The sequence below is a fragment of the Limulus polyphemus genome, unplaced genomic scaffold (assembly GCF_000517525.1).
Source record: "Limulus polyphemus unplaced genomic scaffold, Limulus_polyphemus-2.1.2 Scaffold1475, whole genome shotgun sequence".
NCBI lineage: Eukaryota > Metazoa > Arthropoda > Merostomata > Xiphosura > Limulidae > Limulus > Limulus polyphemus.
Genome location: NW_013667085.1, coordinates 29,000 through 45,319, shown reverse-complemented (window position 1 = coordinate 45,319; position 16,320 = coordinate 29,000). Strand labels below are relative to the sequence as shown.

General features: G+C 33.6%; 1 protein-coding gene across 6 annotated transcripts in view; it reads left to right on the top strand.

Annotated features, from left to right (window-relative positions):
* Positions 1-16,320, top strand: part of LOC106463759 (protein trapped in endoderm-1-like) — a 34,947-nt gene that overhangs the window by 3,482 nt on the left and 15,145 nt on the right. Inside the window, exons 1-2 of one of the 6 annotated variants that reach the window (XM_022391336.1) lie at positions 12,857-12,874; positions 14,118-14,502. The exons of 1 other annotated variant lie outside the window; for it this stretch is intronic. The gene's annotated coding sequence lies outside the window, so the exon portion shown is untranslated. Of the gene's footprint in view, positions 1-664; positions 756-7,473; positions 7,526-12,856; positions 12,875-13,806; positions 14,503-14,561; positions 14,658-16,320 lie in introns of those variants that run through there. 4 more of the 6 variants (XM_022391337.1, XM_022391340.1, XM_013923822.2 and 1 more) reach the window with 4 other exon arrangements.

Genomic DNA, 16,320 nt, shown 5'->3' with positions numbered 1-16,320 from the left:
GGGCTTACAACACTAGCATCCGTTTTTCGATACCCGTGGTGGGCAGAGCACAGATAGCCCATTGTGTAGCTTTGTGCTTAATTACAAACAAACAAATATTATTATATCCTTTAAATAGCAATACTTACTCCCCGTGTTATTTCTCTATTATTATATTTCACATAACACAAACTAGGATTAAGTTATGAAATAAAAATAACATTGATCACTATAAGAGGCATTTCCTTTGAAAGTTGGGTCATTGATCTATTCACTGTGACGAAGAAGTAGAACTGGTGTGAATTCAATGCTCCATACTTTTCTTCTTCTCGTAGTCAATCTCCAATAACCGGTTGGAGAGACTCATATACTCACAGTGATTTTAGAAACTGACACCTTATCTTAGATCTAACAAAAGATGTTCCAGGAATTTATCTCTAGCATAAAACATGGATGGTCCTGAATCGTATCTGCATTGGGCAAGCAAAGTGGGGCTACATGCTACATAAATGGTGGATTATACACCCCCGCGTGCGATTGTGGAGATTCAGCTCAACTGCTCACCACTAGAATGAAACGTCCAATTTACCCATTATGACGCGCGTCATCACGTGAATGATCGTTCTATACAACATTGTAAAGGCTGTAACCTCTAGATAATATCTACTTAGTCAGTGAAGCGCATTGCTGTCGTTGGTCTGTTCTGCACTATGTGTGAAGTTACATCAATATTCCCGTGGGCAAAGTAGATACTAGAGAACAACAAAAGAACAAAGGTAACTAGAGCAAAAATAGCTCAACGTTTTTCTTTTTCACGGATTTACGCGAAACCTGCATGGAAGTTCACTAAACTGAAAAATATTACAAATTTCTATGTTAATAACAGAAGATAGAAAACATATGACATGTCTGAACACTGCAATCTTAAACTAAAAATAATAAAAATACACTAATATTGAGGTTGTTCTAAATCATTTTCAGAATTAAAAGTTATTAGAACAGCACGTATACATTTGTTATTTGAAAAGATTAACAAAGCGTTATATATAAGTGCTGAAAGTGATCAATAAACAGTTTAAGGTTTTCTAAAAGAATGTTCACAACAAAGATCACTTACATGAGTGCACACAACAGATGAAAATACAGATTTCATTTCGAACAAAATGAACAAATCTTAACTGTTCTTACCGACGGCGCAAGCATGGAATGTGTTACACTGAGTGTTTGTGAACGGTATGCAAATCGGCTCAAAAAATTAAGTTAAAAAACTTCAACAGCTGTACAAATTTCGGAACGAGTGCCTGAATTTTGACGGAAGTATAAGGGGTACTTGAAAAAAGTTAAAGGAGAAACCCCCCTTTGGTTGTTGGCCTATGGCTTTGTCCAATTTCACTATCTTTAAAACCTTATAGTTGTGTTCTACATGTATATTCATATAAATATATCATAAGTATACTTAACAAATTTCAGTGTGTCTTCAAATATATGTTTATCACGATAAACACATGTAACAATTATATCACATACTGGGAATTGCAATAATACACTTTCATCCAGGGCAAATGTTGCAAACTTCTCTAAGGTAATTGTACTGCTTCATCCACTAATCAAAAGTGATGAACATTTTGCTCTAAATATATTGAAAAACACAAGGAAAATATAGTGAAACTGTGAATTTTAATATTACAGATTTATCAATCTAGACTGTTTCTTATGCTATTTCTGAAAACATCTTTATGACATGAGTTTATGAATGTTTTGTGCCAGAGAGAACTGTTACATATCCTTCCCAAAATCTATCAGTTTTAGGTGGCATCACATTACCTACGTAACGCCAAACAATGTCAGAATGTGGGTCTTATACCGCTACTTTATATCGGCTGTAGTTGTTCTGTAAATATAACATATCCAACCCTCTGTACAGTGCAAATATAAATGTAATTTTCACAACATATGAAGTTTTCTTTCTGGATTAAGTAATCTTATTTCGCTTTTTATATAATACCATTGCTACTACTTCATATAAGGTAAAACTGGCTCAGAATCTAAAACCGAGGTTTTGACCACTAAAAAACGAAAAACAAAATTGTGTAGCAAATAAAACTTGCTATATGTTTTCTTCTCTACGAGTTAAAATAGTTTTTCAAAATTTCTGTGTACTTTGAGTCTTTTATATGCTTAATATAGAAAGCTAGACAAAGGATCCACATCACTTTTATCACCATAGTTACTCATTGAAATAGATCAATCACCAAGAGCATCACATGTGCTCCCTACAAAAAAAGTATTACTGTAGTATTACACATGCTATGGGTAGTGAGAATGATATTTTATATTGGCAAGTTAGGTGATACTACATCCCTTATTGATAGTGAGAGTGGCTCTTAGTCACGTGGGTAGTTCCTGCACTATTAAAGAAGCTACTGGCATATATTTTTCCCTCTGTAAAATGACACATTCTTTCATTCTGAAACAGAATTATAAGGAGGATATACACCATCTAGTAAAGATGCTAACACATATTTGCCCTTTACTTAACATCCTTGATTGTTTCAGGGAAGTGCTTCATTGAAGATTATTTCATCTTGTTTAAGATTGTGTCCAGTCTTTTCCTTTGCTTCACACATAGTTGAGGTGAAGAGAAATCATATGTTTCCTTTTAATACAGTATCTGTGAATCCTCTTGTTATTTTGTGGCTTCTACTCAAATACTAGAGGATAAATAAGGAAAACTGAAAATATCACAAATGAAGGTATACTTTTCAAAACTGGAATTCACTAGTTGAAAACCATTTTCCTTGTCTGCTGACATATCTTCCTTAGGCATTTCAACATCCTGAAATGCACTGCTAGACTTCAGTATACCATCCACATCTCCCCTAGTGGCTCAACAGTATGTTTACAGGCTTACAACGCAATATGTCTGGTTTCGACACTCGAGGCGAACAGAGCACTGATAGCCCATTGTATAGCTTTGTGCTTAACACAACCAAATCAAACCAAATCATCCACATATATTATGGTATAACTTTGTGCTTAACACCAACCAAACCAAACCATTCACATATATTAAGGTATAGCGTTGTACTTAACACTAACCAAACCAAACCATCCACATATATTAAGGTATAGCTTTGTGCTTAACATCAACCAAACCAAACCATCCACATATATTAAGTATTTCTTCCATTAGAAACTACTTAATGCAAGGTCCACCAGGCACTTAAAAGTGGCGACATATTACACAAAATTCATACGGCTCATCCAAATGTTAAAAGCAGTCTTAAGTCTACTTTTATCATCTAGTTCTACCTGCCAGTAGGTGCAAGGCTTAATATTCTGAACCATCGAAATGATTACATCCATATATTTGTCTGTGCATGGAAGCAGAAATACATCAACCCACATCATTGCATTAGACAGCCTAAAGTCAGTCAGAACATTGACATCCCCTCTTTCGTTTTCACAATTACCATTATTACCAAACACTCTTTGATACTTGTATGATTCCATCCTTCAGCATCCATTATATGCCAATGATGGCAAGCCACGTGACAACCACAACCTATATTAAGTTGTGGTGAACGAAATGTTTGGCATTTTGTAGGTTGTGTTATGTCACAGCAAATTGATCGATTTTAGGAAGAGTGTGTAACAATAGCAGTATGTAGCTCCTGTTGAGAAGCCTGCTGTCCCATCTGACAGTGAGGTGGATCCAACTTGTGAAAATCATTCTCCGTTCACATTTTCATGATGGGTTTTCAGAACAATGGATAATGGTAACCAGGATGTTTTTTTCCAGACCTTCCCATAAGGTCTCGGAGTGCTCAGGTTCAACTTTATCTCAGTAATGCTAAATAACTAACTTCTTACACTTGTGGAGGCACCAGCCAAGCCAACATTATCAACTGCTTTGAATTTTCTGGCCTAGAAAGCCTGGAAGGGTTCAGGAGAGTCTTCCACATCCATAAGAAAATTTCCTTTTCTCTACCTCAAGTTCTCTGCTATATGATAATTAGCTGATCCAGTGATATGTCCACTTCCATCCCTATCTTGTTTGGTTCCTTTTTTTTCAAGTTCAATAGCCAGCCCTACATAGCTTTTTAAACGACATTTTTTTCCTAATACTTGTTTCCTTTTTCTTCACAAGATGACGTACGTGGGTTACTAGGTTATAGAGTGTATTCTAAAGCTTTAAAAATCTTGTCTATAATAGTAATATTAAAATAGATAGTCAAAGATCGTGTAGACTGTTTTTCTCTATCAAATGATGATAAAATTATAGTTACTGCTAAAACTAAGAAGGCGCTAGGCCTGTTGAACGAAAATAAGAAATCTCGGTTTTGGTTATTCGCTGGTTTTAGACCTTGGTAAGCTCCGGACAGCTGAAAAGCGGAGATAGAGCGACTGGCTCTTCATATCTAACTTCTGATGACATGTAGAGAAGAAACTCCAGATGACTTTTGTATTGTTTTAATACGGGCGTTCCGTGCCATTTATTTGTGGTAAGCAATTATTTACCTTTCACGGATAAACGTTAGAGTTTTTACAACAGAGAAACTGGTTATAGTATGCAGCTAACTTGGTAGTGTCCTAGTTACATTTTGTCATAGGTAATTCTTCTTTGCTGCTTCTGACTCTCCCATGGAAGGTATTGGTGGAGATCTATGTAATTTAATGCTGTATACGTTCTCTATTTTACTGCATAGAGGAAGGTTTAGGAATACCTGGAGGTTGTGTTCTCCTATTTTTACTTATAGAATAACCAAAAGTGTTGTGGGTACCGCATGCACTCTAGAAGAGATGACGTTATTTATTTCTCTATATAGCTGTCAACTTTTTCAGACTAATTCATATTCAATAGCTATAGATTATTAATGGAGTGTATAACACTAAACTCATAAATACAATTTATTTCAAAGATAAATCCTTGAGATAGTAGATGTTTAGATCCTATTCTAATATTAAGGTAGTTTAGTTGTTGCTATTTTTTATATGAATTTTAATAGAAATCAATTATTACGAAAGTAAATATAGACTATAGACCGATAGGGCTATTTTGATTACGTATTTTATAAATTTAATAAACGATAAAACACAAATAACAAAAAATAAAGCCAGAAACTCACTCTTTAATAATTCTTAAATGGCAGCGTCTGCTTACTGTTTCTTGCACATTTTGTTGCCCGGCTGGACAGCGGTAATCCTATGAACTTGCAACGCTAAGATCCGGGGTTCGATTCCTCACGATAAGCACAGTAGATAGCCAGATGTTGCTTTGCTATAAAACAAACAAAACCTACACATTATAGTTGTTATAATAATAGAATAGCCTCTGCATGGATGTTCATTTGGAAAAAATCCTGAAAGACTTTCAAACACCCATTGTGGTACTTTTTAACCACATGTAAAATGAAACCTCTGATTTCTGATTACTCAATATTTTAACATATTTCAAACCCCGAAAGCGCCACATTTATATCTGACTTACATTTTGTGTCACAGTTAACATGGGCCTGGCATGACTTGGTGGTTAGGGTAATCGATTCGCAATCTATGGCTGGTGGGTTAGGGTCCCGTCACCGAACATGCTCGCCCTTCTAGCGGTAGGAGCGTTATAAAGTGGCGGTCAATTTCTCTTTTCACTGGTAAAGAGTTTCCCAAAAATTGTCGGTGGGTGTTGACTAGTTACTTTACTTCTTGCCTGTCAGTTCTAAATTAGGGTTTGTTTGTAGTTAAGCACAAAGCTACACAACAGGCTATCTGGGCTTTGCCCACCACAGGTATCGAACCCCGATTTCTAGCGTTATAAGTCTGCAGACGTTCCGCTGTGCCACTGAGAGGGTCTCTAAATTAGGGACGGCTAGTGCAAGTTGCCCTCGGGTTGATTTGTGCGAAATTCAACAGACAGACACAATTAATACATTAAACTTTAGAAGACTATTAAAATTAATCGTAACACGAAACTATATTCAACGATTAACATTAAAGAACATTAATAGTAATCATATTTACCGTGTCAAAATGTACTTTAGCATATTTTCCTCAGCAACACCTAGAAAAGCCTAAGAGTGGTTTATTGAAATGATTTTCTTTGTTAACAGTGATAGGCTGTCATAAAAAAAGTTGATTTTAGAAGTTAGTTAAGTCATGAAAGAGGGACAAGTAGAACACTGTTTACACTGAAACGTGTAGGGGGCCATAAAAACAAGCAAATATAAATCATAAAATAATGTGAATAACGTATCTATTACAACTGGGCAGCAAATGAACATCATTTCAAGAACCATTTGAAAGAGGTGACGTGATAGCTACATGCAGATAGAGTACGTGTTGCATTTATGTGGGCGTTGTTATACATCTGTTCGTTATGTACATACAATCAAACGCAGTACATGATTTTTGATTGTACACTTTTCCGTTAAACTTTTGCTTGTTTTATGAAACAGATTCACTCAGTACATTACGTATGATAATGAACATATTTCTTACAAATTTAACATTTAATGCATACCTTTGTTTCTGTATAGTTACGTCATGTTTTTCACATAAACGTTTCATATTTTTCTATTATTGATAAATGGTTTGTTTATTTGTTTGTTTATTGGTTAAGCACAAAGCTTCAGAATGGGGTGTCTTTGCTTTGCCCATCACGGGTATCGAAACACGCTTTCTAGCGTTATAAGTTCTCAGACATGCTGCTGGGGCATTAATAGATGAAACTATAATTAAAAGTTCGTTTTTGAGAACAATATAATGTTCTAAAAGAAATTACAAAATTTTGTATTTGCTTCGTTCATTTATGGCGAAACTACTAAGGCTATCAACTAAATGGAAGACATCCAATCGGCAGCACCCACCGCCAAACTCTGAAGCTACTCTTTGCCAACTAATAGTGGGATTGATGTAATATTATAACGACCCCATGGCTGAAAGAGCAAGCTTGTTCAGCGCCGGGTTTCGGTCCCACGACTTGCAAATTGCGAATCGAGTGGCCTAACTATTAGGCTATGCTGTTTCTGAAAATAATAATATTCTTCATGACGAGAATTAAACAAAACAAACGTACCTAAGCTACATAGATAAGAGAAAACAGTCGGAGCGGTTTCGATATATACTTAGCAGAGACTTACATTTTCATCATATTACTTTTCATAGTATAAATATCGTTATACAGTTGGGAAGGGAAAGTTCATGCCTTTTAAAATACTGAACTGTAGGGAAGAGTATAGTAAATTAATTTAGTAATGAAGTAAAATCAGCAGTGAAGAATTTGTTTGTTATAATTTTCGCGCAAAGCTGAACAAAGGACTATATGCGCTAAGCCGTCCCTAATTTTGAATTGATAGATTAAAGGGAAGGCATCTAGTTAACAGCACCCCCCCCCCCGCCAACTCTCGTGCTACTCTTGTCTGCTCGAATAGAGCAACCACTAAAGTGTGAAGCACAGTTCACAATACTGGAACTCTAAGCACTACACCAAGGAAAGCAGACTTGAAGTCAGAATTCATTTCTGAACTCCAGACTGAAGCAGGAAGTTCTAATGGTGAGAAAATGCTGGTTGAAGTAATGGTTAATTAATTTTGAATGGTGTGGAACTTACAATGATATAGCTAAAAGAGGGAATGAAATATTTTCTGATCTCACAAATTTTATGAGAACTTCTTTACTAATACGGTAATACCTTATTACAAAATAAACAATCTTCCTAGTCATGAGACTCGGTTAAATGGTGTGCTAGTTTTTATTGATCTTCTAATAATATTAGCTTTAACGTGGATAACTGAAAGTCCGCGAATCAAGCCGAATAACGTGAATTACGGGTTCGGTAATACCCCTTGTCTACTTGATATGTAGTCCCCTATTGTGTCAGCGGACTCACATCGCTTAAACACGGGGCTCGATTCTCCTTGGTGGACAGATCAAAGATAGCTCACTATGTAGTTTTGCACTGAAAAAAAAAAAAGAATACGTGTTCACTATAAAGAAACAACAGAATACGATGAAAAGGAATACGACGAACACCCACATGTGGTGCACACATGGTTCATATCAACCGTGTTACACTGCCATTAACAATTGTACATATAAAGAAAATTAGACGGTTCTCTGTAAAGGCTTCTCAGATATTTGTGAGCAGCCGACACTTTCATATATAATAAACGTATTTTACACTAAGCGCGTTAGTGACCGTGCCCATTATAAGAAAGTAATAGTATTATTAAATACAGTGGTTCAAAGATTACTATTCCTATCGTTATTCTCTAAGGAACATAATGAGCAGGAATATTATGAATACAATTTTTTTCAGGTATTTGGAAATTATATGCTCCCAATCCTAATGATGCTCAACTCACGATTTATTATAACTGTTTTGTGTTCTTTTCAAAATGATTTTAGTATGATCTGTAAAGAAATTAAATTATTTTCTTTCTAATATATGTAGTTAGCTTCCTTTTGATGAGAATTTCTTGTTAAAATACATGAAAAATATAAAAGGGATAATGGAATTACCAACTAGATAGCAGTCCAACAATGATCTCTAATCAATAATAGTGTTATGACAGCGGAAGTCACGCAACGCTGGGAGCATGCGCGCTGGAGTTTCTTGAAGGATCATGAATTTTCCTGACAACTCTAGTTTGTTCCAGGAGCCCTCTTTTTTAGTATATAAGTCCGGCAAATAAAGCCAGCAAAAAAGAGATAGAATTGCATAGATAGATAGATATAGAGATAGATAATTGAGTCAAGCGAACAGTAGGCACCGTAAGTAAAGTGTGTGTGAATCGCTGTGAATTATAGCTGTGTTTATAAAAGTAGTTAAGTTAAAGTGATTGTGGAAATTCTATGTATTACAAAGTTGTATCAAGAAATAATAAAATAATTTCATTTAAGAAAGGACTTGTATCGCTGAAGGTCCTCAGAAAGAATTTATACCGGAAATTAACAAACGAACAGAGACGCAACAATATTAATGGTACTATAATTATAAAGTATTGCTCTCTAAACCTGGATAAGAACATTGCCATGAGTTTTACAGTTAACACTAGAGGGCGCTAAAATAAAAATTTGAAATTAATTTCATTGCAATCTGAGACTCGCAGTATTACAAGTGCAAATAATGTTTTATACAGTTAAGAAATACAATAGCCGAATTACTAAGTCTCATCTAATTCAAATGTACAAAATTTTCTCTCTTCTCACACTTTTAACATCGACTCACTAATAAATTTATTTTCTCTGGTTTTGGTGAGATTTTTTTAAAGGATTTTAAATTTACTTTTGTTCTTAATAATTTCATCAACCCTGTTGTTAGAGTCTTCCTTATCCATAATGACTACTTTATTACCTTTATCAGGCTTCGTAATCATTAACTCTTTGTTCTTACTTGACTTTATCAAGGCTTGATTTTCTAGCCAACTAATATTCCATGGTTTAGAATTCAAGTTGTAACTTCGTAAACCGTTTAAATCTGTACTAGTAATATGTGTACACACACATTATCAAAATTAATTTGAGCAGATGAATTAACCTTACAACACTTAAAATCCTTTAATAAGAGTTCAAATCCTAATAAATAATCATGAAATTCTAATTTCTTAGCAGTGATCGCAAATCCTAATCCTCTAGATAATGTTTTCTTTTCAATATCATTTAAACAATAATTTGATAGATTTATTATCATATCATCAGGATTACCCGAAAAGTATTTACTAATTTGGTTTTTCTTCAAGTTTAAATTTTTTTTGTTCTGTGCTAATCGCATTGCTATCAGTTTAGTATTGCTATTTCTTTTAATCTTATTATTCAAACAAAAGAAGTCAATGCTACTAATTAACTTTTTAAGTTGTAATTTATCTTCCATTATTATTTTTTCAAGCTTTTTAAATGTATTCTCCTTATGTTTAATTTCACTTTCTAAAAACATTTTTTTAGTATCTTTATATTGTTTTAATTCTTTGAACCTAAAATTAGCAGTTTTAAAATTTACAAATTTTGGTATTAATCCATAAACCTTACATTTATTCAAAAAGTTACAACTTAATATATTTTTATTTAATTTGATATAATCTTTTCCAAGTTTTCTGTACTTTTTTAACATTTCTTTATTATACCTTTTCTGTATAATTTAAATAGTATATTTGTTTTCCGGGAAACTTAAATGTGATATAAATCTGAATACTAACCAAATAACAAAAACATCCTATATTGACTTAAGTTACCGCCTATCTATGTTACCTATTAACCAAATACTTTTGCACAAATACCAAGATTAACAATATATGACATCCTTAAGTACTTGATAACTAATTTAAAAGAATAACCTCAATAAAGAAATAAAAAACCTTAATTAAATGAATGTTTAAGGTTACATTTGAACAACATATCTCCAGTTTTAGACATACCTTCAAAATGTGAAAACCACTAAAATAACAAAGCAATCTCTATCCTATGTAAGTTTCAATTTAGAGCTATAATTTTTAGTGGAAAGCAGGATCGTCAAATGGTACATTCCCCGTCCACCAAAAAAAGTATCCAATCAGAAAGCAAAGTTAAAGTTAAAATTAGAATTTTTTGACCTAATGATTCTCACCACCAAAGTACATCTGAACCTAAACCAAATCATACAATACATCAAAAATTTTAAACAAATACACTATAAACCATCAGCAAACTACATCATAAAAAAGTTTTAAATAATTACACCATAAACCATCAGCAAACTAAAGATTAAAACCTCCTCCTGTTAAATAATTACACCATGAACCATCAGCAAACTAAAAATTAAAACCTCCTCCTGTTAAATAATTACACCATGAACCATCAGCAAACTAAAGATTTAAACCTCCTCCTGTTAAATAATTACACCATAAACAACGAGTGAACTGAAGACTAAAACCTGATCTTTCGGCAGACCAGCTGCTATTTTCAAGTACACACAACAATTTAAATCTAATATTTAAATAAATAACACAAGGTAATTTCAAACATACAAAATTTTTCTCTCTCTGCTCACACGTTTAACACCAGCTCACCAGTGCTGGATTTCCTGTTTAGTTCAGGTGCTAAGTTCTTTATGACTAATGTTTATTTAACCGTAGCCACTGCTAATTTGGAATTGTTAAATTTTTACACTTGCATTCACGCATTCTTTTTTATGTCGGAAAATGTTTGAAAATTCTGCATACCTTGACACACTATGTTCTTTAACTCGATCTAATTGTATAGAGATATTTGAGGCGAATTAATTTGCATATCTTGGAAAGCAAAAGTAAACACGCAAATATTAAATAAATGCTTGTTTTAAAGTAAAAACGAAAAACAAAACTGATCAATTTCTACTTCTTTGCAGTGAAATTTTGCCTTCCAAAGACACATCACTGAACGTTGCCACCAGTGTTTAATAGTCTTGTTAGGATGAGTCCGTATAGAAAGTCAGTGATAATGCAGAAGTAATCAAATAAGGAACATTTGCACGTTTTAATTAGCTCATTGAATGGTGATAATTTTCTATGTAAGTTATATCTAATACATAACCCAAATACTACTTATTAAATTAAACTATATGTATTTGTTTATACAGCTTAATATATTACAAGATGCATAAAATACGAATAACTTCTTTCTCTCTGTTTTTTCAGAGGAGCCGAAACATGATAACACTAACACTCAAGAAATGGCGATGGGAAAACAATTAAATTATTCATTTGTTTTCCATCATTTTTTCTTGTAATTAGGAAGCCAAGCTAGAAACAACAACAACAACAAACAAACCAGTGAACATGTTGCTATTCCAGACAAATATATTCTTGAAGATATCGAAGGAAACAACCAGCTTTCATGTAGCCCCCCCCCCCCAGTTTTTTCTTCCTCCGTTTTAGAACATTCATTAGTTGTGCCTAAAACCTTAGATTGATAGACGTGATATACTGAGATAAAAAAACACATGATGTGAAACTGAAGTTTCTGAGTTACAAAAACAAAGAGCAATTATATATATATGAACACAGGAGATAAAAATAGCAGAAATGTGTAAAGAAAAATAAGACACAAGCAAGCTTAGAATTCGAGAATGTGAACAGGAACATGATTTATTAAACCGGATGAAAACACTAATTACGTATGTTATTGAAATTAATTAAGGAAATAAACGAAAAACTATGTCCTTTAGCTCTTGGATTGTTTGTTTGTTTTTTAATTATGCACAAAGCTACACAAGGGCTATCTGTGCTCTGCCCACCACGGGTATCGAAACCCGGATTCTAGCGTTGTAAGTCCGCAGACATACCGCTGTGCCACTGGGGGGCTAGCTCTTGGAAGGAATGAACAAGATTATGCACTGAGCAGTTGTTCAAAATGGGTATTCAGTTCGTGAAGGAGGGTCTTAAGATATGAATGTAGGAAAGGAAGTGACAGGAAAAAAAGTAACATAAAAAAAAAGAGAAACAGGAAGAAAAGTAAACGTAAACAATGAACCGGAAACATAACGGAGTTTGTATTCTATCGTTTGTCTTCTTACTTTTTCATTACCTTATATAGCAAATGTTGTTATATGTTATTAAACACAAAGGGCTATCTGTGTTCTGCCCACCACGGGTATCTTGCATTAGAACTCCACAGACATACCGCTGTATAGCTCATTTACTAATGACAAAACAGGAGAAACAAATCTATAAGTATCCAAAACACTGTATAACTAAAATCAATACAATGCATGACAGATGTCGTAGCTTTTCTAAAAGTGTTGAATTTTTCCTATTACTTTTTCCCGAGCACGTAGAAATACGAATAGAAGTGAAACGTCAGCTGACGCAGAAATCATCCGATGTAAAACTAATTGTTCATTTCAGCGCCCTCTTGATGTTGTTACATCACTGTAGGAAACTAAAAACAGGTTGGTAAAGAAATTCTCAGAAATGGAGATTTCGTTTCGTGAAAGTTTTATATTAATTTCCTGTAAGAATTCAAGGCGTTTTGTTTTCCGGAATTTTACCTAGTAATTCTTGCCCCTAATGACCACTATTTTCATTAACAACAACAATTTGATTGTCTGGTAACCTTTTGTTCAACATCTCATTAATTTCCTTTATACGGTATTCAAAGTTATAATATGTATGTTTTTCATATCTATCAATGTCGTGGATCTTTATGAAAAACGTCTCCTGAGCGAATTCTACTAAAATAATACCAACCAAATCCCAATAATCATACTACTAAAATAATACCAACCAAATCCCAATAATCATACTACTAAAATAATACCAACCAAACCCCAATAATCATACTACTAAAATAATACCAACCAAATCCCAATAATCATACTACTAAAATAATACCAACCAAACCCCAATAATCATACTACTAAAATAATACCAACCAAACCCCAATAATCATACCTTGTTAGTTATACTTCTGATGAATGAAATAACAAATATGACAGAATTTTATACCAGCTATAACAAACATTAATATGGATGGCATCAGCAATATTAGAGAAAAACAATTGTCTTTGTTGTAAAGCTTCATAAGTGGCTATGTGTGCGGAGTCCGTCGCAGTGATCGAACGACAAATTTTAGCGTTATAAGCCCTTAGGCTTACTACTGAACTACTAGTGATTTCTTGGAAAAATGAATATATAAAGAGTTGTTCTTATGTACACCAGATACACCAAAAGAATTCGAGGTGCTTTGAAATAATGTGTTATTTTGGAATATATGATTGGGATGAATAGTACTTATGTTTTTCAATATAACAATATATGCAACTTTCTGCACTGAATGATAAAGCTACTACACGTACAGAGCATGCGCATCTCATACCCATTCTCTGGCTGAAGACGAGGGACAGACGCCAAACTTGCTGTGTTAGAGGTGTAGAGAAACGTCAAGACTTATTTGGCACTAGAGTGACTGCTTGATTGAGGATCGTTCAGCAAAAAGGTCGAGTGTTTTGTTGAGCCACGAATAACTTCCACTGTTACTAGTTAAGTCAAATGAATACATACCCACTTGCCGGAAGTGATTACATATATATAAATAAGAAAAATGTTTAATTTAGCAGATTTGATTTTCTTTGAAGTAGATTATCTCCAGTTGTTTTAAATATTTATGTCATATTCCTGCACGTGTATTTGTAGAACTTTGAATAATTCTGGGCAAGTAGGAAACCTTTTTATCGCAAAAGTTGCTGGGACGAGAGTGAAGTGCAAATAGTTGTAAGCGAGCCACAAACATGCTATTTTAATTTAAGACGAAAACACTAGCAGCCTAAATCACAAGGTTAAATGAGAAAAAGGACAATATAGACAACACGAGAGCTTGATTCCAAAAACAGCATAAGTATTCACTTTTGTATCCCTTATTTCCATGATGTCATAAAAACCATTGTATCGGAAGTAGAATTTCCGGTAATGACTTGAAGTGGAAGTAGAGAGGAGCCTGACTTCCTACCAGTTTGTGTACTCACCTTCTCCCTGGGAGTTAGAGGTAGATTAAGAAACCGTTGAAAAAAAGGAAAAAGGAGTAAGTTATTATATATATATGATCCAAGTTTCTAAATTTTGTTTAACATTTTCTATGAATGTGTTACGTTTATGTACGCTTATGCTTGCAGCTCGTCACTCGACATCAGTAACAATGAAAGAAAAGTCATTGAAAATAAGACAACCAAACGATGAGTAAGTTTTTATATATGATCCAGGTTTTTAAATTTCAATCGGCATTTTTGTTCTAACAAGCTTTCATTTTATTTCTGCAAGTCATGGTTTGTTTATGAATGTGTCACATTTATGACGCTCATTCTATATCAATAATAATGAAAGAAAAACAGTTTCAGATAGGACAAACGAACGAACGAAAGGGTTAGACACAGTAAACAGAGGTATACAGTGTTTTTACGATATTACGAAAATAAGGGAATACCGTAAAAGTGAAAAGTGATTTTGACGTCTTGTATCTCAGTTTAGAAAGGTTATATTTGACTTTTATTCAGGGGTTTAACCGGTTTTATTAGACCGGATCAGCTTGTGCGTTCAGTTTGAAACTTTTCCGTTTAAATTACTTTCATCTGGATAAACAAATATATACATATATATATAATTTGCTTTTAACAAAGAAAGTTCCGTTTCATAACACTGTTCTGTAGTGAACGTATAGTGAGCACTGTGTGTGTGTGTATGTTTTATATAGTTTCGTTGACCGTTTTGTGTCATCATTATTAATCACAAGGTACATTACTGGATTCAAGGTGTTAATACTTATTGTACACAATTTTTAAAATAATTAAGAGTAATGTAATATTTATATCTGCATAAGAATTATCGTCAGACGTAAAGACTTGTAACTTAAAATATATAATGTAGATTGTCATATACGAAGTCGTGCAACAAATGACAGTGATAGGACTTGTGTTACTTTTCTGTTCCGGACAGATGGTAGCACAACTCCTGAAGTACCATATAAAGATAGTGTTATGTGGTGTCTTAACCAAAATATCAAAGGAAGGATAACATATATATATGCTGTTTGCACGTTTTTGTTCGCGACTTTTTGATAAAAAATTATATAAGCGATACATTTATTTATACTTATAAATATATTTATATTTATTTATTCCAGTTATAAGAGTTGTGCGTCACTACCTACTAAGCATTTCGCACAATTCTAATTGGAAGAATTATTTAGTTTTCTGGATAGTTTAACAGAGTGGAATGAAAAATAATGATTTACTATTTTACGTTTTATCAGTCTACCAACTGGTTATCTGTGGTGTGCCCACTGCAAGTATCGAAACCCGGTTATTAACGCTATAAGCCTTCTGACTTGCCTCTGATCCACTGGGTAGCTATCTCAATAATGTTACAATGCTTCGTATTAAATATTTGACGTGTTTGATCTAGTAACAGCTGTATGTCTTAAGCCTCAACAGGAATGCTACAAGTTTATTGTCAGTGCGGTACGAACCCTTACAAACAAACAAACATTACACACTGCATAGCTATGAGGCATGTAATAATTATATTAAATACTGAAAAAATATACGTAGATAGCGTCATTATCATTTGTCAAGTAGGTTGAAATTATTATAGCTTACCAGGCGGTAGAATATTGCATAACGATTCTTGTTGCACTAACATTTCAGCATTGTAGCAGAAAACTGGTAAATTTTTTAATTTTCTTGCTCATCACTGTTTAAAATGCTTTTTCCCATCATAAACTAGTGAAAGAACATTTGTAAATAAAGAAACGGAAACCACGATAAACTAATGTGTTGGTAAAGTGAGCGTTTGGAAGCCAATTTGTAGCATCTTCGAAGTTTATTATAAATATATATATATATAT